The sequence below is a fragment of the Mycteria americana genome, chromosome 1 (genome assembly GCF_035582795.1).
Source record: "Mycteria americana isolate JAX WOST 10 ecotype Jacksonville Zoo and Gardens chromosome 1, USCA_MyAme_1.0, whole genome shotgun sequence".
NCBI classification, from domain to species: domain Eukaryota; kingdom Metazoa; phylum Chordata; class Aves; order Ciconiiformes; family Ciconiidae; genus Mycteria; species Mycteria americana.
In genome coordinates this window covers 86,323,202-86,345,516 of record NC_134365.1, presented here as the reverse complement: position 1 = coordinate 86,345,516, position 22,315 = coordinate 86,323,202, and the positions used below count along the sequence as shown (strand labels likewise).

Below are 22,315 nucleotides of genomic sequence, written 5' to 3'. Positions count from 1 at the left end.
CAGTTTCCTTATGCAAAAAAATTATTCCCTCAAAGTTCAAGCACTGTCAATGACGACACCTGAAGGGCACTAAGTGGGCCAGCACTGATTCAAAATTTTCTTCTATCAGTGCATGTGTTTTTATTAGAAGGGAAGCAGATTTTCTCCTAGGTTTGTGTAGTCACTTACTTTGGAGTACCCCAATGACATATGTCTTGAATCTTGATGGAGGTGGTCATGCACATGACAAACCTAAGAGGGATCTCCTTAGAATGGACTGCTTTTTTCTTCTGGGTTTGCCTGGCACTATGAGACTGATCAAGAACAGTGACACTAGGTAAACTGTATTAATTCTCTGCTGGGCACAGGTTCTGCTGGCCCTAAGCTTTAAAGAAAACCCCTTGCTTTCTAACCCTTTTGATTCCACCCATAAATCTTTAGACAGACCTTTGCTGAAGCAAGTTCTAGCTTAGTATGCAGACAATATGTAGCCACAGATCAGAAAGTAATGCCATTGACCCTGTTCCCCTTTGACAGATACCATCTGTAGAACCTGACATCAAATAGCAGTTAAGCATTCATCTGAACCATGCACCTGTCTGGGTTCTGCAGGAGGAATTCAGGCATGTGTTTAGGATTAAGAAAAAAGCTAGGATTGTTCAGGCACTGCACAAGCCTCCTGGAGAAAGATGAAGGCCTGACAGGCTCTTCCTCTCCATGAATGCTGTTTCTTTGTAGCTGTAGCTGTTTCTTTGACTTCTGTGAAATTAGAGCAAACCAGAGGGAGCAGGAAGAACTATTAGTCCCATAGCCCCCAATTCTTACAGGAGACCTAAGGTCAGTTCCAATATTCTATTCCCTAAAAGCTGACAGGAGCTTGATCCATTGCAGAGAGGATGCTCCATCCTGCACTACTTTGTAGGAATCCCAACTCTAATATTGGTCCAAGTATCTCATTCCCAGAAGGTATGGAGGCAAATGGAAACAATGGGGCTGCGAACACAATATAAAAATTGTCAGTTCTTAATCAAGAGTTCATGATAGCCTTCCTTATTGGAAGAACACTTGTTGTGTTTTTGAATGTGCGGTCAAGAGAATAACAATTCTTCGTGCTTTAGTGCAAACTACATTTCAAAACACAAGAAAGAACACTGAAGCAGATCAACGTCCATCTAACCCAAGTTTTCTCTGTGTCTCCAGTGTCAGGAAGAGGTGCTACTTAGAGACAGCATCCACAAATACAAGCTAGGTTTGCTAGAGAGTATACCCCAATCCATTCCCTTCAGTATCTCTTTATGAATTTTTCTAATCCCTGTTTTGAACTTGCAAGAGATTTGAAAAGATACCTATCCTTGTGCAACAAAGTACTTCTATGTATTTTAAATTGTTCTACTACTAGAAGCTGAAATCGTAAAAATGCCAGTTTTTTACTCTTTCTATTCTTCTTAACTGTTCCAAGAACTTTTCCAAATCATCTTGTTTCCTCCCACTGGAACAATGCTTCTTCCTCCTTCATTGTTAACTGACTCCTCTAGACCTATTTCACAGTAGAAATCATTATACGGGTGTAGCTTCCCTCTGCTACACTCGATTCAACAGATTTCCCTCATATTTGTCATACTTCTTCCTCACACAAAGCATCTAGATGCAAAATAAATGAACCTCAAAAATTCTTCAGGGCAGAGAAAATGCTGTACCTTTGCAGGCACCATCTTCCCTCCTCTTGCATATTTTGCACTATGACTCATAACAGCTTAGTATTATCTCTCAGTGAGAAGCATTAAAAAGATAAATGAGCACAACATCTGGGAGAGTCAATGGACTACTGTTCCAATTAATTTGCAATGCACACTGATTCATCACATTTAGGCAGAGTACAAAAAGTGGAATTAATACTTCTTCTCATTCATGATAAATGGGGAACCATGATAGCGTTATACATCAAGCAAGAGGCCTTCCCTCCTCCTCTCCCCCCAGTTCTCTCCTACTGTAATGGCTCTTTCGCCACTGAGATGCCCTTGCAGGTACAGTCACGCATCTCAGTAGGATAAATCTCGCAATGCTGTTGTGAAAAGCTGTCACTCAATGCCTGTGCGACGCTTTGAGCATGACATAATACTGCCTACCTTCTTTCTTAGACAATAACTACAATGACTGCTATCCATAGAAATCTTTCTACAGCCCAAACAGGAAGTAAATGGGGGGAGAGCAACACGTAATTTATCGCTCAAGGTTTTAATATTATGAAGTTAATGTGTTTTTCTTCAAAAAATGTATCACTGGGGCACACAGAGTAGCACAGAGAAATGTTCAATTAAATATATAAATAATTTCATTAGTTGCTGTATATCCTTTCATCTTCTGCTACTATTTGAGATTATTTTGAATGACTCCAAAATACTTTAAAAAATCTGAGAGGAGAGTGGAATTTGTAACAAAGCCTTGTGGATTTTTTATGGTCTGTTCAGTTTATTAATTTAATTTTGAGAGAAAGGCTCTAGGTGCTAATGTATAACTAAGCCTAGAGGAATTCTTCCTCAACAAGATACTTCATAAAAGATTTCCTCTAGCTGGCTTAATCATTTGTTTCTTACAGATTATCTAAATAGGGTTGTGTCTGTATCTTTTGGGATTCTTTAAGTTTACAACAACAATCCAAAGGTTGATTTTGAATGTTCTCCAAAGAATGGGATTTATTTCCTTGTTTGCCATGGAAACACCAGGAGTCTTGAAGCTGATCTTCCACGCTCTGATTATACATTTCCTAGTGGGATCCAAGTTAAGACCTTCCATAGCCCTTAAAGGGAAGAGATGCTTATTTTCATGAATTTTTATTAAGCCCTTGAGGCTCGGATAGGATGCCCAAATTAGAAGCATAATCACTCAAACAACCTCTACAGTTAGTGGACTGAGCTGAATCATCCTCAGTAGGTACCTAAGATCTGCACTAATTAAAAAAGGGAGCTATGGATAGCTAAACAGCCCCCGCCAGATGACTCCTTAGGTGCAGCCTAAAGGTATCTGGGGAGATTCTAAGCCTCTGTGCTGTCTTCCAGCCCATACAGGTGGTCACGTTAGCATTTCTTTAAATAACCACAGTGCTTTCCTTTAAATCTCTCTTCTCTGCCATGACACATACTTGGCTAGAGAAGCCTTACAGCTTTGCTTGTGACCCTAGTTTATCTTCCTAACCAAAATTCAGTCACCGCTACACTGTGTTTCTGCAGACTCTCTCAATGCCTCCCCATTATGTTTCTACTATGCCTAACAAGATGGACACCGATGTCTTGAAACTACAGCAATTTAAAAAAAAAAATTTTTAATTAAAGATACAGATTCTTTCTTCCACTTGCTTTTTAGGTACTTGAATTACATGCATATTAAGTACAGCAAAGCTCCTGAATAAAATCTCTTTCCACCTCAAAAGGTTTGACTTAATTGACAATTTTTATAGCGATTCATGTACTTTTCAAAGAAACATTGGTAATTATACTCAAATTTCTAACATTAATACCCGGAAGCAAAATCCCAGCTCTAGAATATTAATAAGGTTATAGAATAAAAAATGTGAAGAAATGCATTGTTGTGTATGTTATCCATCACTTGCCTGATAGAAACTCTCCTAAAAATAATAGGAATTGGAGTGATACAGAAATTACCCCCTTTGAATTTTCATACAGTAAATAAGGAGACTGAAGAAAGAAGAGGAAGAAAAAGCAGCTCCCCATCACATTTATCTTCTTTGATGGAAAGAGAAGATTACAGCTGTACCTACTGGGTATGGTTTCACTATGCTCTTATCAATTTTAGTCTAATTTCTCAGAAAACTTCTCTCAGTACAACTGTGCACCGATCCTTGCAAAGCACTTTTATCTATGTGGAAATAAACATGATGTTTTCAACTTCAGGTATGATTTACCTTTAACAAGTATACTTTTATCTGTACAAAAGGAAGACATAAGGCTTCAGAGAGGAAAAAGACAGGTAATTTACAAGCTCTAGGACACAGCAGCAAACCTTTCTCAATCACTGTGTAAAAGGTTGTATTTCCAAAATTTTAAGTACAGAATTTTATGTTTAGGGGATTTGACTTAAGTATCTCTGAAGATGGCCACATTAACTTCTAGGTAAAAAAATTCTGTTGTAGTAAAAATTCTTTGAACATTGACATTTCCTTCTCTGGTACAACTGGCAATAGCTAAGTTTAAGTAAACACTAAATTTCATAGTAACTTTATGACAGAACAAGTTTGAAAACAAGAAGGAAAAAGATGCATACTATTTTGGCATTAAAAAAGGGAAGGGAAATAAAACTTTTTCACAAACAGTATTTAAACAAAGGATGTGTGACATAAAGAGTACGTCCCTAAAATCATGTTCTCATCCACTCAGCAATGCTGATCTTTTTAATCTGAAATTAAAGTTTTATTATATACCAAGTTCTGATTGCTGATGGATGGAAAATGGTAAAGAGGCCAAGCACAGTGTTAGCAACGGCCAGACAAGCAACGCCAGAAATCAGACAAATAACCTTGACATTTGCTGACCAAGTCTGCAAGAACATCTGCAAATCTGCATAGACAAACCAAGCACAGAGCTGCAAAAAGGCCTTAAAGGCACTGTCAGGATGCTGGAAAAGAAATCAAGGGCCTGAAGGGTTGGGTGGGGGGGAAAACTGAGAGTGGCTTACAAATTAAGATATGGATAAGCCTAAGAAAAGGGATATTTTATACTAATGCTGCTTCCCATTTCAAATTAAGAGTGTAGCCTTACATGGCATGTCTAGAAATATATGAACCAAGATCTATGCACAAACAGTCAAAACATACAATGGAGGGCAAAAAACAAACTGAGAATACTTCTCTTAAACTGCTCTTTGTGGACAAAAGTTTGCAAAGCCCTTTAAGTAAGGATTAAGATTTTCTTCAGCTACAGTAAAGAATCTTCATTTTTGTAAAAATATACTTACTGTCTTCATCTCTAATTTTGCTTTGGACTTTATGAGGGTTTTACAGTAAAGAATATTTAGCATAACCAGAAAATGCATGCTATTCATATTCACAGTATCCAAACTTATGCTGTCCATTAGGAGACTGTGGCAGCACTGACAGTCAGTTAAAAGATAATGTTCCTCTTCTATGGGAATTCCCTGCATTTTGAAATCGCCTTTTATTCCATGAGAGAAACTGACATTTCAAAACAGACTACAGAAAGAACTAATAATATTAAAACACCTTCGTTTAAGTGCTGCTCTTTTTATTAACCTCCTTTCTGGCTTCAAGGAGGCAACTTGGGTTTTCAGAGAATGTGCTTCATGATTTAAGGGTTAATTATAACTACTTTTTTCCATTTTAATCAGTTTCACAGCCTTGGGCTGTCATAGACCTTGGTTCTCAAATTGCTGGCTGCATGCATTTGCAGATAGAGCTACTTTTATTTTTAAAACTATTTCATTATTAGCATTATTTATCATCACTGTTTTTATTCCTGTTAAGAGAAGCAAGGAAAGAATGCTTCTTTGTAAAACAACAAGGCAGAAAAGCACTGAAGCATAATCACTTTACTGGCTTGTTAATTGCCCTGATCTTGCTGTCCAAACCTCCTCCCCCAGCCCCACTCCATGCACTTGGTTACCAGCTAGCTTTCATCCAATTATACCCCCACACCTATTGCAAATATTAGTTTTGAGTTTACAAGGTTGCCCTAACAGAGGCCTGTAGCATTCCGAATGGAAGTGGGAATAAGAAGTTATCTTCAGTCAAGCTGATTCCCTTAAATTTTGCTGACTGCACCAACAGGCTATACAATACACAAGCTTTAGCTCCAGCATGTAAATTAGAGCGTTTGATGTGGAAATACATGCACAAAACTAGGAAGCTATGAGGGAGAGAGAAAACGGCTCAGAGAAGAGTTCTACCACACAGTTTTCATCCTTACATGACCACTGTTTGCCTACATGGGAATTCTGTCTGTTCCACCATTAGTTTGAGCCTCATGTTCCCATTAGGCACTAAAATGCTACAGAATAATGCTGCACTGCACTGATCATACTCCACAGAACTGCACACCAACACTAACTATAGTCTGTCTATAACCATTTTTGCAGGAGGTGTTACTGCACTGTGCAGTAACAAGCAACTAGGGAGCTACCTTGGTAGCAGTGTCTCAAAGCCCAGTAAGAACAGAGGGACAGGAACTATGAGACCTAGAACTTGTTCTAGGAAAACTTTAAGAAAATAGATGATTTCTCCAGTTTTGCTCTCTTCAGTTCCAGTCTCCAAATCCATAATCTTCATTCAGACTCACTCTCCTTCCTTCATAGTATCTTGGTCTCATTGCTAAAATGACTGATCTGAGCAACAGGAACAGAGAATATAAGGGTTCTATTCAACTTCAGAAACATCTGACTTGGTCTTTAACACTAATTTTCTTTTACCTTTTGTCAATGATATATAGATATTTATTTAGAGGACAACATTAATGATTCATGCTGGTTCAAGGCTTAGAGCAGGTTCTCACTTTGATTTTGGGAATCAGGTTGCCCAAAATTGGCTCTTGCCTAGGAGACAGTTGAGAGAGCAATGAGGCAGAAATGGCAGCTTGTAGAAGAGAAGTGAGATCAAGGCTGCAAAGAAGAGAGAGATGACCTGAAAGGGAATGACTGGGTCGAACAATTAGCTGAGTTCAGAGAAGCATCATAGGGATCCCACATGTAGTGAAAGCAGGTTAGAGAACCCCACCAAAAATTTGAACTTGCCACTGGCAGAGCCTGCAGAGCAGCCAATTCCATTCTCAGGTCCTTCCCTCCTCCTCCATCCTGCATTTCCAGTTTGTTGTTTCCACCCTCAGGAAATAGGAACATTATATGCCACTAATACTTCGGCAGAACAGAAAAAGTCTTAAGAGGAAAAGGGAAGGCCAAGCGGGTTACAGTAGAAAGATATTTCAGGCCCATAGCATCTCTTTTTAATGCATGTTTGTATTACTTTTTGTGCCAGAGATTAAAGTAGTAACATACAAATCTCAGAGCTCATCCTGCCTCTTCTGTGTCTCAAAGGCTTATTTATATTTCAGTGTGGATGCTGGGGCTCACTGCTCTTGTTACAGCCACGTCCAACTTCAAAACCAAAGGATTACACTTAAAATGGAGCAAGTACAACACACCACTTCCTTTCCTTGGATACCAACAAGTCTTGGTTGCAACACAGCAGATCCAAGATGCATTTTCTGTCAGGAAAGTACTCCCTTCCCCAGTTGCTGGTGAGACTGTAATAAGAGAAACTAAAAGAGGGGGATGGGCATCTTTATTTAGACAACATCTGGCCTACAGTTCCCAGTCAACTGCAGGATTTTTGTCTGTATATTCCTTTAAGCTTTTTTAGTTATATTTTTAAATGACATAAGCAACAGGGCTTCCACAACTTCTTACAATCTACTTAGACCCTTGCTGGAAGAAAACATGCCTTAATACTGAACCTGAAATAATCTACTTTGGGTGATTTGAGCCAGCCCTTTTACTTTAGCCACATTGCCTAGGATCCTATCAATAGTCTCCCAGGTACTATAGATACTCCAGAGCAATGCTTTTTCAGTCATCATTAAGCTAGTTCTTTTTAATAGCATGACAAAAATTCCCTATAGTCTCCTGATCACTTCTGTTGCTCTTCACTGAGCTCCCAGTTCATCGGTGCCGTGGCAGAGAAGTTCACACAGTCAAATACAAATAGCCTATGTACATTTCCAATAGTGCCATAAAGTCAGGGATTGCCCAATTTCAACACCACAGGTTCAGAGGCACAAGAGAAATACAGTAGAAAACACTGGGCTGATCTGCTATGATCTGGGTGGAAAAAAAGCAAAGCTTTTTTCAAAAGAATAATCTAAAAAATAATTTTAAAAGAACTTTCTGAGGTTTTAGGGCAAGTTCCCCCTTCCCACTCTGATTTCTATCCACACAACTCTTTATAACACTATTAGACATAGTGGGCTGGTACAGACTGTAATTCAAGAGAAGCAAGACAGGTACAACAATTCAACAAACCTATTCTGATCCTTTCAATTAGACTTGTCCAGTAGCTGTTGTTTTACCAAAGACAGTAAAACTTGCTTTAGCTTAATTCTTTTAAAGAATTCAACATTTTTATTTTTACTCTGTTTCCAAAGACTGATTTGTTTTCTTTACACCCTGTCACTGCGCACACTCTTTTGGGGGTAATTCATTAGACAGAATCAAAAGAATCTATTTACGAAACAATTTTTTAAGCTATTCTCTTCAGGCAACAGGGATCTAGTCATTAGTTTGATTTCCTCAGTTGCAGGAACCCGCAGCTCTCTGAGACCATCCAGAGCCCCTTCTAATTCAAGACGGGTAAAATTATCCGTGAGAAACATGCAATTGTCAACATGATTCTTCCAGTCAGCGTTAGGAGGACTTTTGACTGAAACAAGGAGCACAAGTCATGCATCATTGCCATTACATTATTTCACCAAATGTCTTTCTGGTGCTCAGCCTGGGGCCCTGAGCAAAAAGGTGCTACAGTAAGGCTCCAAAAGAAAACTAATTACTCTTCAGCATCTGACTCCACATGCGTGTCCCAGCAGAACACACCACCAAGACAGATGCAAACTACAGAAAATTCCCTCTGTCAAGCCTCTATCTATCTGCTAGATTTTAACAGACCGCTGATTTACACTCAGGTCAGCACAATTTGTTCTCAAGTCATGTTGTACTGCACCTTTACTGATTTCTAACATGCTTAGATACTGGCGGAGGAGAAGGCCACTAAGTGCACTCTATGCACTAGTAATTAAACGAACATTCCTCAACAGAACTATTCCGTTCCTGATACCATAATGATGGCAGTGACAACTGCTGATATGATGGCCCCTTTATGAACAACACACGCTCCAAACAGGAGTAGCAAACTCACTGAAAAGTGAAAATGCCAGTACATATTTGCATTCCCATTGCTGCTGGCACCAGCTCAAAGCCTGACTTAGCAAGGGAAGGGACCATCTGGGAGAAAACTGCAGGCAAGCATCCCAATACAGCTGTGCTTCCAGCAGCTTCTTCCTGGCTCAAAACCAAGAAGGAATAATTTCAAACATCCTCCTGGTGCAGAAAGCATTTCAGATTCTGCTTACTGGAATCAAATTGACCCTAGCTGTGAGTGAAACTTAACATTTGGAAATTCAAACAGTTTCATAAGCAGTCCAATTCAAATTTCCAAATTGAAATTATTCAAAACCTGCCCAGAAATCGCTGCAACAATATCCCTCCTGTGACATCCCACCCTCTTCTTAAAGAATAGTTAGGAAGATAAGAGAGTTCTGCCAAGGAACCCTGCTTCCGTTTGTGGACATCCTCAGGATCTGAGAGAACCTGTGGTAAGCCCCATGCTAAAGGCCTCCACACAGGCGTCTGTATCCTACACACTGCCTCTGAAGTGGTCAACTAGGCCAAATAGATTCATATTGTGTGAGTGTTTTACAGTAAGTGGGAGAGAGATCAGGTCATTTAGGGAGCTTTGAAAGCTTTACAGTAACTTGGAGGAACATTGGTATGCTAAAACAGAAATAAGTTACAAAGAGTCAGTGGTCCTCAGTCTCTAGTTTCTAGGGTTTAATTACATGATTTAGACATATTGGATATTTTCCAGAGACATGGCACAGAGAAAAAAAAATGCACTTGGAAACTGCAGAATCAGCAGAGGAATCATTTACTTGGCAAGCTTGGGGAGGAAAAAAAAAGAAAAAGCCTGTCTGAAAATGAAGTCATGTATGCTTCAATATACAGGTCTGGGCTCGTGAGAATTTCCATCCTAAGGTGAACCAAGACCTTAAGGATCCAGCCTTTGTATGTAAGGCTATAGTTTTCAGACTGGATAAGCTGTGTTCTCATAGTATCCAGCATCTTCTCTACTCCCAGGATAGCACTTTTTTTCTCCTCTTTAACTGTTGTTGTGTGCATACATGGGCATGTGCATGTATGCACGCATATGGGAGGGTGTGTGTGCACATGAAACATTTGAACAAAAATTTTCTTGACAAGCAAGCCCTGAGTAGCAGAATGCACAGGGGCCTCTGGAGGCATGGAAAACTGAAAGCAGTGACTAGACAAGCTTGACTTCCAAAGCTGCTGCTTTTCTCAGAAGTGGTCTCAAGAACAGTCTTCAAGCAGCACCTCCACGACAGGAGCATCAGCCTGCTCCACAGTGACTTTTTAAGAAGCAAGACAACGTCTTCTGTATAAAATATTGTGCCAGTACCTCCATAAAGTACACACTTTTTAATTTCTTTTTTTTTTTAAACACCACATGTATTAATAGTACACTTACAATAAAATACTATTCCTAGAAGCAGAGGAATATTTCTTGAAAGCACAACACATGCTTCTGAGAAGAAAAATACTAGTGTAGTTCTTTTCTTTGTTAAGTTTAAAACTCCTTGTATAAATCAAATGCGAGAAGAGTGACAACATGAAATGGCATTTTCTTACTCAGCAGATTTGCTGCTCACGTGTCAGAGTACCATGGCTGACATGAGTAATTAAGGAGTTTTCATCCTTTTGGGGGTCTGTTTACATAGGCACCACTCAAGACAGAGAGCCAGTTTGCTGCTGTACAACATCTACAGAATTATTTACAAAAACCACATTAAGTTATATTTGTGCACACCCCCTGAAGTCCATGACACTGCATGGTTGCCAAAGAGAACAAATATGGAGAGAAGAGGGATGTCCAGCCCAAGACTTAACAGGCAGAAGCTAAATGATAAGGTTGCAAAGAGTTGGAAAATTGCTGAATTTGTGGAGTTAGTAGCTGGAAAAAGTAAGTTAACTGTATTGCTGTAAGGTGATATAAAACTTCCTAACAAAATACAAATTTTCCTTTTTTTAAACAGTAAGATATAATAGTAATATAATATTACAGCAGGTTTAAGAAAAAACATAAGAGAAAATAATGACAAAATTATAGGAGGTTCATCCGCTTCCTCCTAAAGCTTTAATCAACTTTTCTCTTCTTAGAAATAAGTCTTCTAGCTTTTTGAAAAAAATAGTTATATGTTTATGACCAAGAACAGCTGATCTAGAATATTCTTAACAAACACTTTTTCACAATAGTGCCCTTTTTGAGTGATATTGCCATCCTTTTTTGGTGGCTAAACCACTTTATAAAGATCTAGCTTGACCATACATACCAGTTTCTACTTCTTCCATCTTCTATTGTTTGTGTGTGCAGTAAACATACGCAATATGGCCACAGAAATGAGAAATAAAAATAAACTGTGCTCTTAATGTGCTTAAATCTTAAACGTGCTCTAAAAGTACTTTGCACTCATCTGTAGGGGCTTTAGGAGAACCTTCCGCACAGGGGCTGCTGAGGGATAATGCATGGATAACAAGGAAAAGCAGGTTTTAGGAGGAGCAGACCTATAGAGGGAAGCATTCCTGAAGCCAGAGGGAAAGCATGCATAAACCTCATAACAGTGCAGGTATCCAGGGAAGGAGAGTTGACCACAAAGCAACTCTATCTTAATGGAGGCACACAAGGTAAGGAGTGAGAAACTGTAGTGATCTCTTACATGATTCTCTGCATATGGCACATGCAGTATCAAAGGGGAAGACATATGCACCTGGGCACAAAGAGGAATGTACACAGTGAATTTGTATAGGCATAAAGAAGACAATTCTCAATGGACTGACGGATCAGCTCTCTTGTCAGACACATCTGCTGGCAGCCTGCATGGGAGCATGCTGGAGAATAAGCAGCTGTCTCCTTGGAGCCACCAGCTGCCTTTCCCCCAAAAAGCATTTACACTGTGTCATCGGTCAGCCTGCAAGTCAAATACAGAAGGCAAAGACAGCAGCAGCCTTGGGCAAAACAGAAGAGAGGAGACATCTCTCCTACAAACCCCTCCAAAAACAGTCGCTATAACCCAAGCTCTTCTTGCCACAGATAACAGCTTGGAAGAGCTGACAACCTCAGAACAAAGCAAGAAAACATGCCTTTATGCTGGGTTTCAGTGATTACATTACAGAGGATACAATCCTGCTTCATACAAGCTCCAATACCTGAAAGTTATGGTATTGCCAAGTATCAAAACACCTGGCCATACAAACAATTCTGTGCACCTTAGTGCAAGCGCCAGAAAGTCAAATAGGAGAGAACTCAGGAGACAAGAAAAAATGTTTAGTGGCTAGAGGGGCACACATTCATGTCAAAGAATTAAAAACTGCATGTGTCATTTGGCTAAGAGGACATACATGCAAAAGACAGTAAAGGAAAGGATGCAATTACGTGCAGTTATCTGACGCTTGCCAAAACACTAGCAAAATAAACTGAAGTGGTGCAAAGTGTTGAATTTAGGGAATGAACTTCTAGAGAAAAACGGATTTTTTTTTCAGCACAGAGATCGGGTAACATCAAAGAAAAAGGATGATGAGATTGCGGATTATCTTTTCCCTTCCTGCTCCCAAAGGAACCTCAGCATTGGAATTATTTCAAACTGGGAATGAAGAAAGACCTAAAAATAGTCACTAAATCTTGTGGTGGATCAGCTGTGACTAAACGAGAGGTGCACCCACGTCCAGTTTCCATGTTTCTGATTAGAACCTACGTAACAAGGAAGAAGGCAGCCTCCCTTGTTCATCCCAGATGAGGCTGCAGATCTGTCTCTGTAACAGATGTGTCTGGTGGCAGCTGCTCTTCCCACTGTCTTGACTTTCTTGTTTCCATTTGTCCTCTCACTCTCCTTGCTTATCAATCTGCATGACTTGATATCACTGCTAATGAAGGATGCTCCTTGGGACATTTGCTTGCCCATCTTTACTCTCTTATTTCTAGAACTTGTGGGGGAGGCAGGTGATATTCACTCTTCTCCCCAACCAAATGAGTGTGGTAATAACAAAAGGAACTTCAGAGTAAGTGAAATCATCTCAGTGGATCCATGAAAGGCAAATTTAAAATTACCCATCACAACAGCCCCTCCCACATTCACAGATTTATTTAGCATGAGAAGTAGTAACTTGCATCATCTTCTTGAAAAATAGGTTAACATGGCTTTTCTCTGCCACAAGCACTCATACAGACATCTATCCCCCACAAGAGCATTAAACAACCCTACCCATAGAAAAGGCCACAAAGCCTTCCTTGTATCCTTCCTTAAGGATCAGGAACCTACACCAGCATACATCTACCCCTGCCTTCCTGCTTCAGAGACTTCAAAGGCAGCATTTAACTATGGCTCTTCACGGAGCTAAAGAGAGAAAAACAACATGCATAGGAGCAGACTAAACGCACCATGCATGTGAGGAAGATACCTGGTTTTGATAGTAATTTCTGTAAGCAGAGAAACCGTGACCCGATTTCATACAGCTTTTCTCTCCTTGCCCACAGACGGCACCTGACAGGAGAGGTGCGCTTGGGGGAGGGTCTTTCTGGGCACCCCAACTCCCAGTAACACAGCCTTTAAACAGGAGACACCAGGAAAGGAGAAAAAACCCACAACCTTAGGAGTTTTAATCCCTTTCAGAAGTAGTACTCGTTTGTTCCGTGTCTCCCTCCCACACACACCCCGGATGGCAGAGACCCGAGGATATCCTCGACCATGGCCCTCTTCCTCAGATCTCTTCGGCCAGGCTCACAATGCCCTTCCCCGCCGGCCCGCTCGCCCGCCACAATACCTTATGCAGGACTCCAGCAACACCCCTTTCACTTCCCAGCATTACTCAAGCAGTTTTCGCAGGAGCCCTTCCCACTAGAACCGTGCCGACCGGCCTCCCGGCATCAGAAAAGTTGGACAAAGACCATTTTCACCGTGTAAGTTACACCATCTCGATGGGCTAGCGCCAGGTCCCTCTCGCTCTGCACCCACTGTCGCTTTGTCCCCCGGCCCCGGGCACAGCCCCTGGCCCTCGATCGATGCCTTCAACAAGTCGGATGCTTGCGAGCAGCCCGATCCTTGCGCTCCTCTCCACCCCCTTCTCTGGGAGCGTTTTTTTCTCTTCTCTCCTCGCCCAGGATCCCTCTCCTACAGGAGTCTCTCTTCCTCCCGCTTCCTAGGATCTGCCTTGTCCCTTTCTCCGGGCTCCTCTCTCTCGCTCGCTTTCTCTCTCCCCTCCCCCCTCCCCGCCGTGCCCCTCCTCCTCTCTCTAGCCCCCCCCTCCCCCCGACCTGCTTTCCATTGCAGAGGCCCAGCCTGGCGCAGCAGCACGCGGCGGCAAATGGGGCTGGGGGCGCTGCGAGATCCCACACTGTGAGGCAGCGGCAGCCACTCCTGTCACTGCCGCGGCGGTCACCATGCTCTCCCCCACCCCCGCCGGCTCCCTCGTCCCCTGCCGCCGCGGACGCCTCTCTGCCGGCTGGCGCAGCCAGTGCTCGCAGGGATGGAGCGGGGCGGAGAGCCGCCTCCCTCTCGTAGCCGCTCCACTGGGCAGGCTACTGGGCGGCACCGGGTTCCGTCCTCGAGTCAAGTCTTTGCTGCTCAGGCTCCCTCCCGCTTTCCCCACCCAGCGTCTTTCAGGGGGCGATTTTCCGGGCGGGTCTCCCCCCGCCACAGCGTCAGAGCTGCGGGCCTGGCCTGCGCCGTGTCCACTGCGCTGTCTTGCTGCAGCCGGGCTTTCTGTGGGGATGCCCGAGTGCGACTGCAGGTGTGCGTGCCCCTGCTAGGCTCGTGCCAGAAGGTACATTGCGGCAGTACGGGACTAACAGCATGAACTGCCGATCCTTGGTCAGTCTCTCTTGGCATTGTTGAAATCCATGTTGCTGTATGGTATCTGCTGTTGTTCTGTGGCAACCTTGCTTAAAGTTAGCACGTATGTGCTTACTTGCACTCCAGTCCCAAATGCTCAAGATCAAATGTCACAGAAGCTAGGTGCTTCGTTGATTCTAGGTACTAACAAACCTCAGCTCAACCAGCAATGGCATGGATGAATCAACCGGGGTTCATCAATTCCTCCAAAGGAGAACCTCAGCTTCCAATGTAGAAACAAAGGACTGGAAGCATCTTTCTAGGTCACTCCTGTCTCCTGCTAGTGCAAGAACAAAAGTCTATCTACTCAATCTGCAAATGTCACTGGGCTGAATATGGAGAAATGCTGGAGGATGAGGCATGCTGCATAACCCTCTGATTGTACCTACCATTCAGTGAGTTACAATTACAAGTGGCAGAAAATGAGGGTCCTGTGAGCTACAGTGCAAGCAGAGCGTGCCCATTAGGACTGAACGGAAAACATATCAAAACTCAGTGGCTTACAATTCACAAATACTTCTGTGATAACACAGAGCAGAATCTTTGGCTTCTGCTGCCAAAGTACTTCCTTTGGTTTGAAGGATGAGCTTCACGTTACATACAATATAAAGTGACTGTGATTCCCTTCAATGTAAAACAGTGGTATCCATACAAAAGCACAAATGCACATTAGACACCCCACTGCATGATAAAATGTATAAACTTCTCCTTAAAAGAAGTACTATCAGCAGATACTGCCATATCTCAGAGTTCAAAAAGCTAGGGCTAGTTCCCACACAGCACAGCCTTTTCTAGCAGTTCTGTATATATGCAGAACAACACACATACCTACATCTTCCCAGACAGCATAGTTTCTTTCTTAATCCTCTCTGTGGGGGTTTCTAGACACCTATTACAACAGACCTCTTTCTTTCCAACTATCCTCCCCTTTTCCCCCCATCCACCCCGGCCTGATTCTAAAAGAAATTGACTTTAGGAGAAATTGCAGGTACTCAGCTCCTCTTGGAATCTGGTCCTTACTCAGTTCGGTAGTAAATTTTTGCACATATGTTTTCCTTTCTTCCTCGTTTTAGTACTATGAGGAGCATCTGGCCCCTAGAAAGCAGCAGTGGGACTGTACCATTGCACCGGGGTCGGGAAAGAGGTTAACTAGCTGCTTTGTTCAATAGCTGCACAAACACTTCCTCCCCTTTATGGTAATGGAACATTCCCCCCCCCCCCCCCCCCCTTGTGGAATGTTTGGAAGCCAAACAGCAGGCTGCTCCTGTGAATGGGGAAGTTTGGGAAAAGTTGCTGTGCTACGGGGACGCACGCATGCACATGCAACATCCAAACTCTGTTTAAAATCTCACTTGGTGGAAGGCAAGACGACAGTCAATCCTTTCTAGGGATTAATTTTAAGGCAGTATTTAAATGTTCTTTCTTCAATGCTGCAGCATTTTGCAATGCATGCATTTATATCTTCAAAAAATTTTCCAGTTTCTGAAACCTTCCTCTACTAGGCAGATTATCACATCATACCAGAAAAACTCACCCCTCTCAAAATATAAACAAACACAGCCCAGACATGACAGAAACAGAGAAACAAAAGCTCTCCATCCCAAACTACCATGGATGGATCAGATTCTCAGGTCAATCTTAAATGTGACAAAACCAGCATACCTTCTTAGGCAACAGTGTGGCTGCATGATCAGTGGTCTCCAAAGTGGGGTCCGTGCACCTCAGGAGGTGTGCGAGACAACTCATTGGGGTGCAGGAAGAAAATATTAGAATTTCAGTAGTACATTTATATAACTTATAAATAAGTAAATTTACATATATTGGGGGTGTATGCTAAAGTTTTTTACCAATAGGCGTACATGATCAAAAAAGTTTGGAGACCACTGATACAGACAATCATGTGCTCCAACTTATATAGACAGACATTCATTTTATAGACACAGAATTCCACACAACAGTGAGTTGCAAATATCCAGACACACAAACAGATCTCATAATATTTAAAGGAAAAGAAGAAGGTGCCATTATTAAAACAATGGTCAGAATAGCAAAGCATAATCCATTTCGTAAATACTCTCCTCACTGTGTGAAACATGTTAGGTCTTGCAAAGAAAAAAGTTGGAATGTGCAGGGCAGACCACACAAACCAAACAGAAGAAAACCACCCATGAGAGAATAACTGAGGAGGATAAAAGGGAGGGGTGAGGCTAAGACAAGGGGAATAGAGTTTCAAAGGAAACAGGGAGAAAAAGGAGGGTAAAAGTGAGAGAGGTGGGAGACAGAGGTAGAGAAAGCAAGATACACACAGAGCAACTATAAAAGACAGACAAGGAAAGAAAGGGAAGCGAAGAAGAAAGGGAGGAGCTGGGAACAGCAAATAGAATAGCAGGCAGGGGAAGGAGTAAGAAGAGTACTATTTATACATGAGAGGACATGTTTGACAAGCAGCTTTGAAGCAGAACTATTTTCAGTGGATACAATCTTCAAGATTTTTTCAAGGGCAGATTTATCACTTCAAAGGTCTAAAATAGCACATTTTCCTTCCCAGATTTCTGAAAAATAATCATACAGATCAGTAAATTAAAACCTTATAATACCTTTCTGGATACCATATATTATGGGCTTCTTTTGTTAGTTGATGTGTTTGGTGAAGTACAAAGGTATTTTCTCCCTAAGAAAGCCCAGCATAGAAAGAGGAGAAGCTTACAGAAAATGAGTACGAGATAACTGAAGAGAATTTAGGGAAGCTCAGAAGTGCAAAAGGACTGAGGGGCAGCCCAAGATGGCATGTGAAATATGCACTGCAGCTTCACAGTCTCTACACTGGCTCTTGGTAGCCATTAGTATACAGTCATGCTTTTTTTTGTTTATTTTTTAATCTTTATCACAAATAATGAGATTTTCTACAAGCAAAGAGGCTTCTTATGGGTTTCAGTTCTCCCTTGAAATAAGCAGTGTGTTTCTGCTTACAGAGCACACTTGTTCTCTGCTTTGTTCCTTCTCTGCCATCACTCACTTCTCCTTAGAGCATTGTTTCCTGAGCTTTAATGGAAATAAATCTAAACCAGACAGGGGAAAACGCCATCTACATTAGCTGAATATGCACCCACCTGTATTTTTAATGACTATTGTTATTAAGTATGTGTATCAGTTGTTATGAAAATTCCCTTCCTTAACTATTACATCAACCAGTCTTTATAGTATGACAGTGTATTAACTTTGTTAATATATATATTAGTTCACATTATACACTGTATTGTCATGAGGTAGTAACATTTTACTGGAGACGTTAGTATTGTTCCTGGTTACGTAAGAGAAACTAAAGGACAGCCCGGTCTTGGAAATAAGGACTTTGCTTCTTGGAAGCTTAGAGCTGTCTGTGAAGGATAAAGGATACCCCTGGACAACCAAGATAACACCAGCATCCTAGCCCACATCTTTGAAACCCTCTGAGCATCATCTGGTGTCATAGATAAGTAACTATAGCAAGACCGACTCCAGGATTGTCTGGATCAATAGACAAGCAGCAAGAATGCTGCAAAAATATAGTTGCTTTCCAGAGTTTTACTATGATTATTAATCAGTAGTGTGGGTGTTAGTGATTAGTCAAATCGTGTAGTACCTGAACGTTTGAAAGGTGTAAGAACTATGTGTAAAACCACATTCTGGTTGCCCCAATTTGGCTGGGACACCTCATGCACATGAATAAATATTTACCCTTGTAATTCTATACTTTGCATCCTAACCTCTCTCCCCAGTTGGCAAGGGCCAGTTGCAAAATTTCATGACAGTCTCAAAGGTGAAGAAACAGCTAGACTGGTGCCAGTTCACTGGAGCTTCAATCTAAATGTCTGTTTATCTATCCATTCTAGCAGTCTGCCTATACAATCCATGTGTTTTGACACACTTATCACACAGACTGAGTGCTGGTGTTCATAATGCTAACACCCAGAAGGAAAACCAGCCATTTATGCTGTAGACCAGGATTTGAGGAACATTTAAAAGGAGAAATAGCTGCCTGGCAATCCATGACTGGTTTTACAATAAGCCTAGTTCCATGCTGGGACTAGGTGCTTTGGGTATATTTAGTCAATTCTGTGTGGACCTGCAGTCCAGCTGGGTAAGTTCAATACTGGCTGCTAGCTTTTTACCTGAATGCCCAGGCCTAGTAAATTAATTTGAAGCTTACTGGGACATGAGACACTACAGGGTTTCTGAAGCTGCAAAAGGGGGAAAAAATAAAATTCATGAGCCCCACTGTCATGGCTTAGGAACAGAAATGTGCAGCCGTAAGTGAGAGAGATGTATATTTATCTTGTGTGTGTTGTTACTAAAGTCCTATGAACTCCCTAGAAAGTATGAATATATAGGTATATCTCTTATAAAGGTGTATATATATATATCTCTTGCAATCTTCTCTGTATTCTATCAAGCACCTGAGACTAGCCTTTTCTATCTGCTGATCCACATTGATCCATGTTCCAGGCTTCACTCACTTCCTTTGGAGGTGTGCTGTGTCCCCGATCCTTGACCAAGCACGAGATTTCTAATTTCTGCTGGATTTGTGAACAACAGGAACTGCAAACTGTTGTTGGAATAGTATAAACAAAGTACCACTGTACTTTTTTTCTGTATTGTCTGATTTGGAAGGAGGAGGGGCTCAAATAAACTGCAATTATCCCAGTATTTTGTTCCTTCAATAAGAGTGTTTGGAAGTATTCCATACTTGGAGCAGATCTGTGCTAGATTCAGGTGACTTGTTCATCTGAAGAATGACTCCAGAAAGCTGCATAAGATTTCATAAAGCTCTGTTTTCTGTTGCATGCTTATGCTCAAGCAGAGAAAATAGACCAACAGTTATGTAGATGGGAGCGGAAGTTACATTTCCTAAGTGCCCTGGGATTTAAGCAAAATTGCCTTCCTAAAAAGATCCGATAACATACAACTTGTTCTTGGAAGCCCAGTAGAAAAATAAGGACAGTAAGTTACTGGAGTTGAAAGGCAGAGCAGTGAAGGTTAAACACTCTCAAGAATCTGAAAGGGAATGGAGCTGAGGTTCTGTAAGAGAATGTAAGGTACCTATGGACTGTTTCTCTTTGGCTACCAAACTGGGCAGCTTGCACCACCCTATGTCAAAGTACAGGGTCTCTGAGCCTGCTGAAGGTTACAGTAAGGGCTTATATAAATGACTGCAGTTTCAGTTTAGCTCTTGGCTGAAAAATGAGTAGGAAAGGCGAACTACAAATTTAGTTTGGATTGGAATAAAATTATTTATTTTCTTTCTGAGAGAAAAAGAATGTGGGAAGTGTTAAAACAATTTTGTTTAGCTTGAAACACTCCATTTATTTTATGAGCTCTTCAGAGAAGCAAACGAATGGCTACATACATAAAGTTGCTGGCAGAAGAGGTGTTTCATGAACAGAACAAGTCTATAGCCTGGTAGTTCCTGGGTCCCAGTCTGTAGCCCGGGTGCCAGTTTCTTCCCCAGGAAGTGCTTAATTACGTGTAAGACATGGAAACATCTCAACAGGAAACATTGATTTCTTCCTTCACTCATTCCATCTCCCATGCACAGACTGGCATGCTCAGGAACCTGGTGGTGACAACATATTTGTAGAAAACAGTTTAAAATCACCGTAGTGCAAAATGGGAGCTGCTTCTAAGGCTGTGGTCCCACAAACATTTCAACCCCACAAGAATACAAACCTCTACTGAGATAGACAACCTTGTTCTCTCTTTTTGCTGCCCAGAACTGTATGTCCTCATCACCTTCCCTGTGCTGGCAGCAAAGATTTGTGCAGTGACCTGGATCAAGGATCTGATCTGGCTGAAAACTAATACAGCAAAAAATATATTAAAATTTTGGAGTATGTGTAGGAGACTTTATGGAGCTGTATAAATGCTACATCTGGAAGATGGATGGGAAGGCAGAGGATGTGCAGGTTGGGGACGGACAGGCAAGACCACCCCTTTTAGCAGCAACCCAATTGATGTATGTTTAAAATGGACATATGCCAGTCCCCAGAGTATGAGACCTTTAATACTGAGTATCCCATAATAGGGATGGGTTTTCACTACCCCTTGCTCTTGCAGTCTGTGGTTGAAACTGTTCTTTTCCCACTGAGGATAAATCTGAAAAAGAAAGAAAATCCTTCAGAAACTATGCAGGAAACTAAAGCTAAACTTGAGAATGCCTCCAGAAATTGTTGAAAGGCCATTGTTCAGTAAACCTGCTAAACACTGGGAGTGTGGGATGGGAAATCACCCAGGTTTAACCACAGTGTAACATGAAAAGTATAAAACTCCTATGTATTAGGCAGCACTCCCGCAGAAGGTAAGCACCTTGAAGGTAACAGTAGCAATGAACAACTGATTCTCTTTGTCATATTGGGGAATGATCTATTGTAATCATCTCAGCTCACTTGCTTATCTTCCTGAGTGTTTATTAGAATCATAGAATCACAGAATATCTCGAGTTGGAAGGGACCCATAAGGATCATCAAGTCCAACTCCCTGCTCCTCACAGGACTACCTAAAACTAAACCATATGATGAAGAGTGTCGTCCAGACGCTCCTTGAACGCTGACAGGGTTGGTGCTGTGACCACTTCCTTGGGGAGCCTGTTCCAGTGACCGACCACCCTCTCAGTGAAGAACCTTTTACTAATGTCCAATCTGAACTTCCCCTGATGCAGCTTTGTTCCATTTCCTCCTGTCCTATTGCTGGTCACCAGAGAGAGGAGACCAGCACCTCCCCCTCTGCTGCCCACCTTGAGGAAGTTGTAGACTGTGATGAGGTCACCCCTCAGCCTGCTCTTCTCCAAGCTGAACAAACCAAGTGACCTCTTGCTCTCGAGACCCTTCACCATCTTGGTCACCATCCTCTGGACACACTCTAATAGTTTGATATCCTTCTTATATTGAGGTGCCCAAAACTGCACACAGTACTTGAGGTGGGGCTGCACCAGTGCAGAGTGGGACAGTCACCTCCCTTGATGGGCTAGCTATGCTGAGCTTGGTGCACCCCAGGACACGACTGGCCCTTTTGGCTGCCAGGGCACACTGTTGACATATTGAATTTGCCATCAACCCAAACTCCCAGATTTCTTTCCGCAGGGCTGCTCTCCAGCCTCTCATCCCCCAATTTGTATGTATTAGAGTCCAGGATGTGAACAGAGAGGACTAAGATCTGTGAAAACGATAGGAAAAAGAATTGAGGAAGAAATTGGAGAAGGGAGTGTGCTTTTGAACTGGATCTCAAGAGAATAGAGAGCCAGTGGAGGTGTTTGAGAACGAGTAATAAAACTTTCCTTGCACTGAAATCTGCATACAGGGGTTCAGAGGCTAAAGATCATATGTGGAGGCTCTAGCATTTATCTCGTTCTTTCAAGAGAGCATGGAATTCTAGTTCAGTGTGGGTGTAAAATCACATAAAGCATGCAATTTAGGGGTGCCTCGTTCAAAAACCACGTGTTGGGGCCAGAGGACGCCACTTTGCATTTCTATAATTGAACAGTGCCATTCGGTGGACAGAAGTGGTATTGTTAGCTAACAGAACAGCATGCTGCTTAACATCCAAGCATCCCA

General features: G+C 41.9%; 2 protein-coding genes across 7 annotated transcripts in view; one reads left to right on the top strand and one right to left on the bottom strand.

The window, feature by feature from the left end:
- LOC142413546 (ephrin type-B receptor 5) overlaps nt 1-14,346 on the bottom strand; it is an 84,033-nt gene extending 69,687 nt beyond the window's left edge. For 3 of the 6 annotated variants that reach the window (XM_075509846.1, XM_075509836.1, XM_075509795.1), the window contains exon 1: nt 13,663-13,803. The gene's annotated coding sequence lies outside the window, so the exon portion shown is untranslated. Of the gene's footprint in view, nt 1-6,497; nt 6,604-13,662; nt 14,060-14,152 lie in introns of those variants that run through there. The other 3 variants (XM_075509817.1, XM_075509803.1, XM_075509809.1) reach the window with 3 other exon arrangements.
- LOC142413589 (trypsin I-P1-like) overlaps nt 13,703-22,315 on the top strand; it is an 86,958-nt gene continuing 78,345 nt past the window's right edge. The window contains exon 1 of the mRNA XM_075509868.1: nt 13,703-13,798. The gene's annotated coding sequence lies outside the window, so the exon portion shown is untranslated. The remainder of the gene's footprint in view (nt 13,799-22,315) is intronic.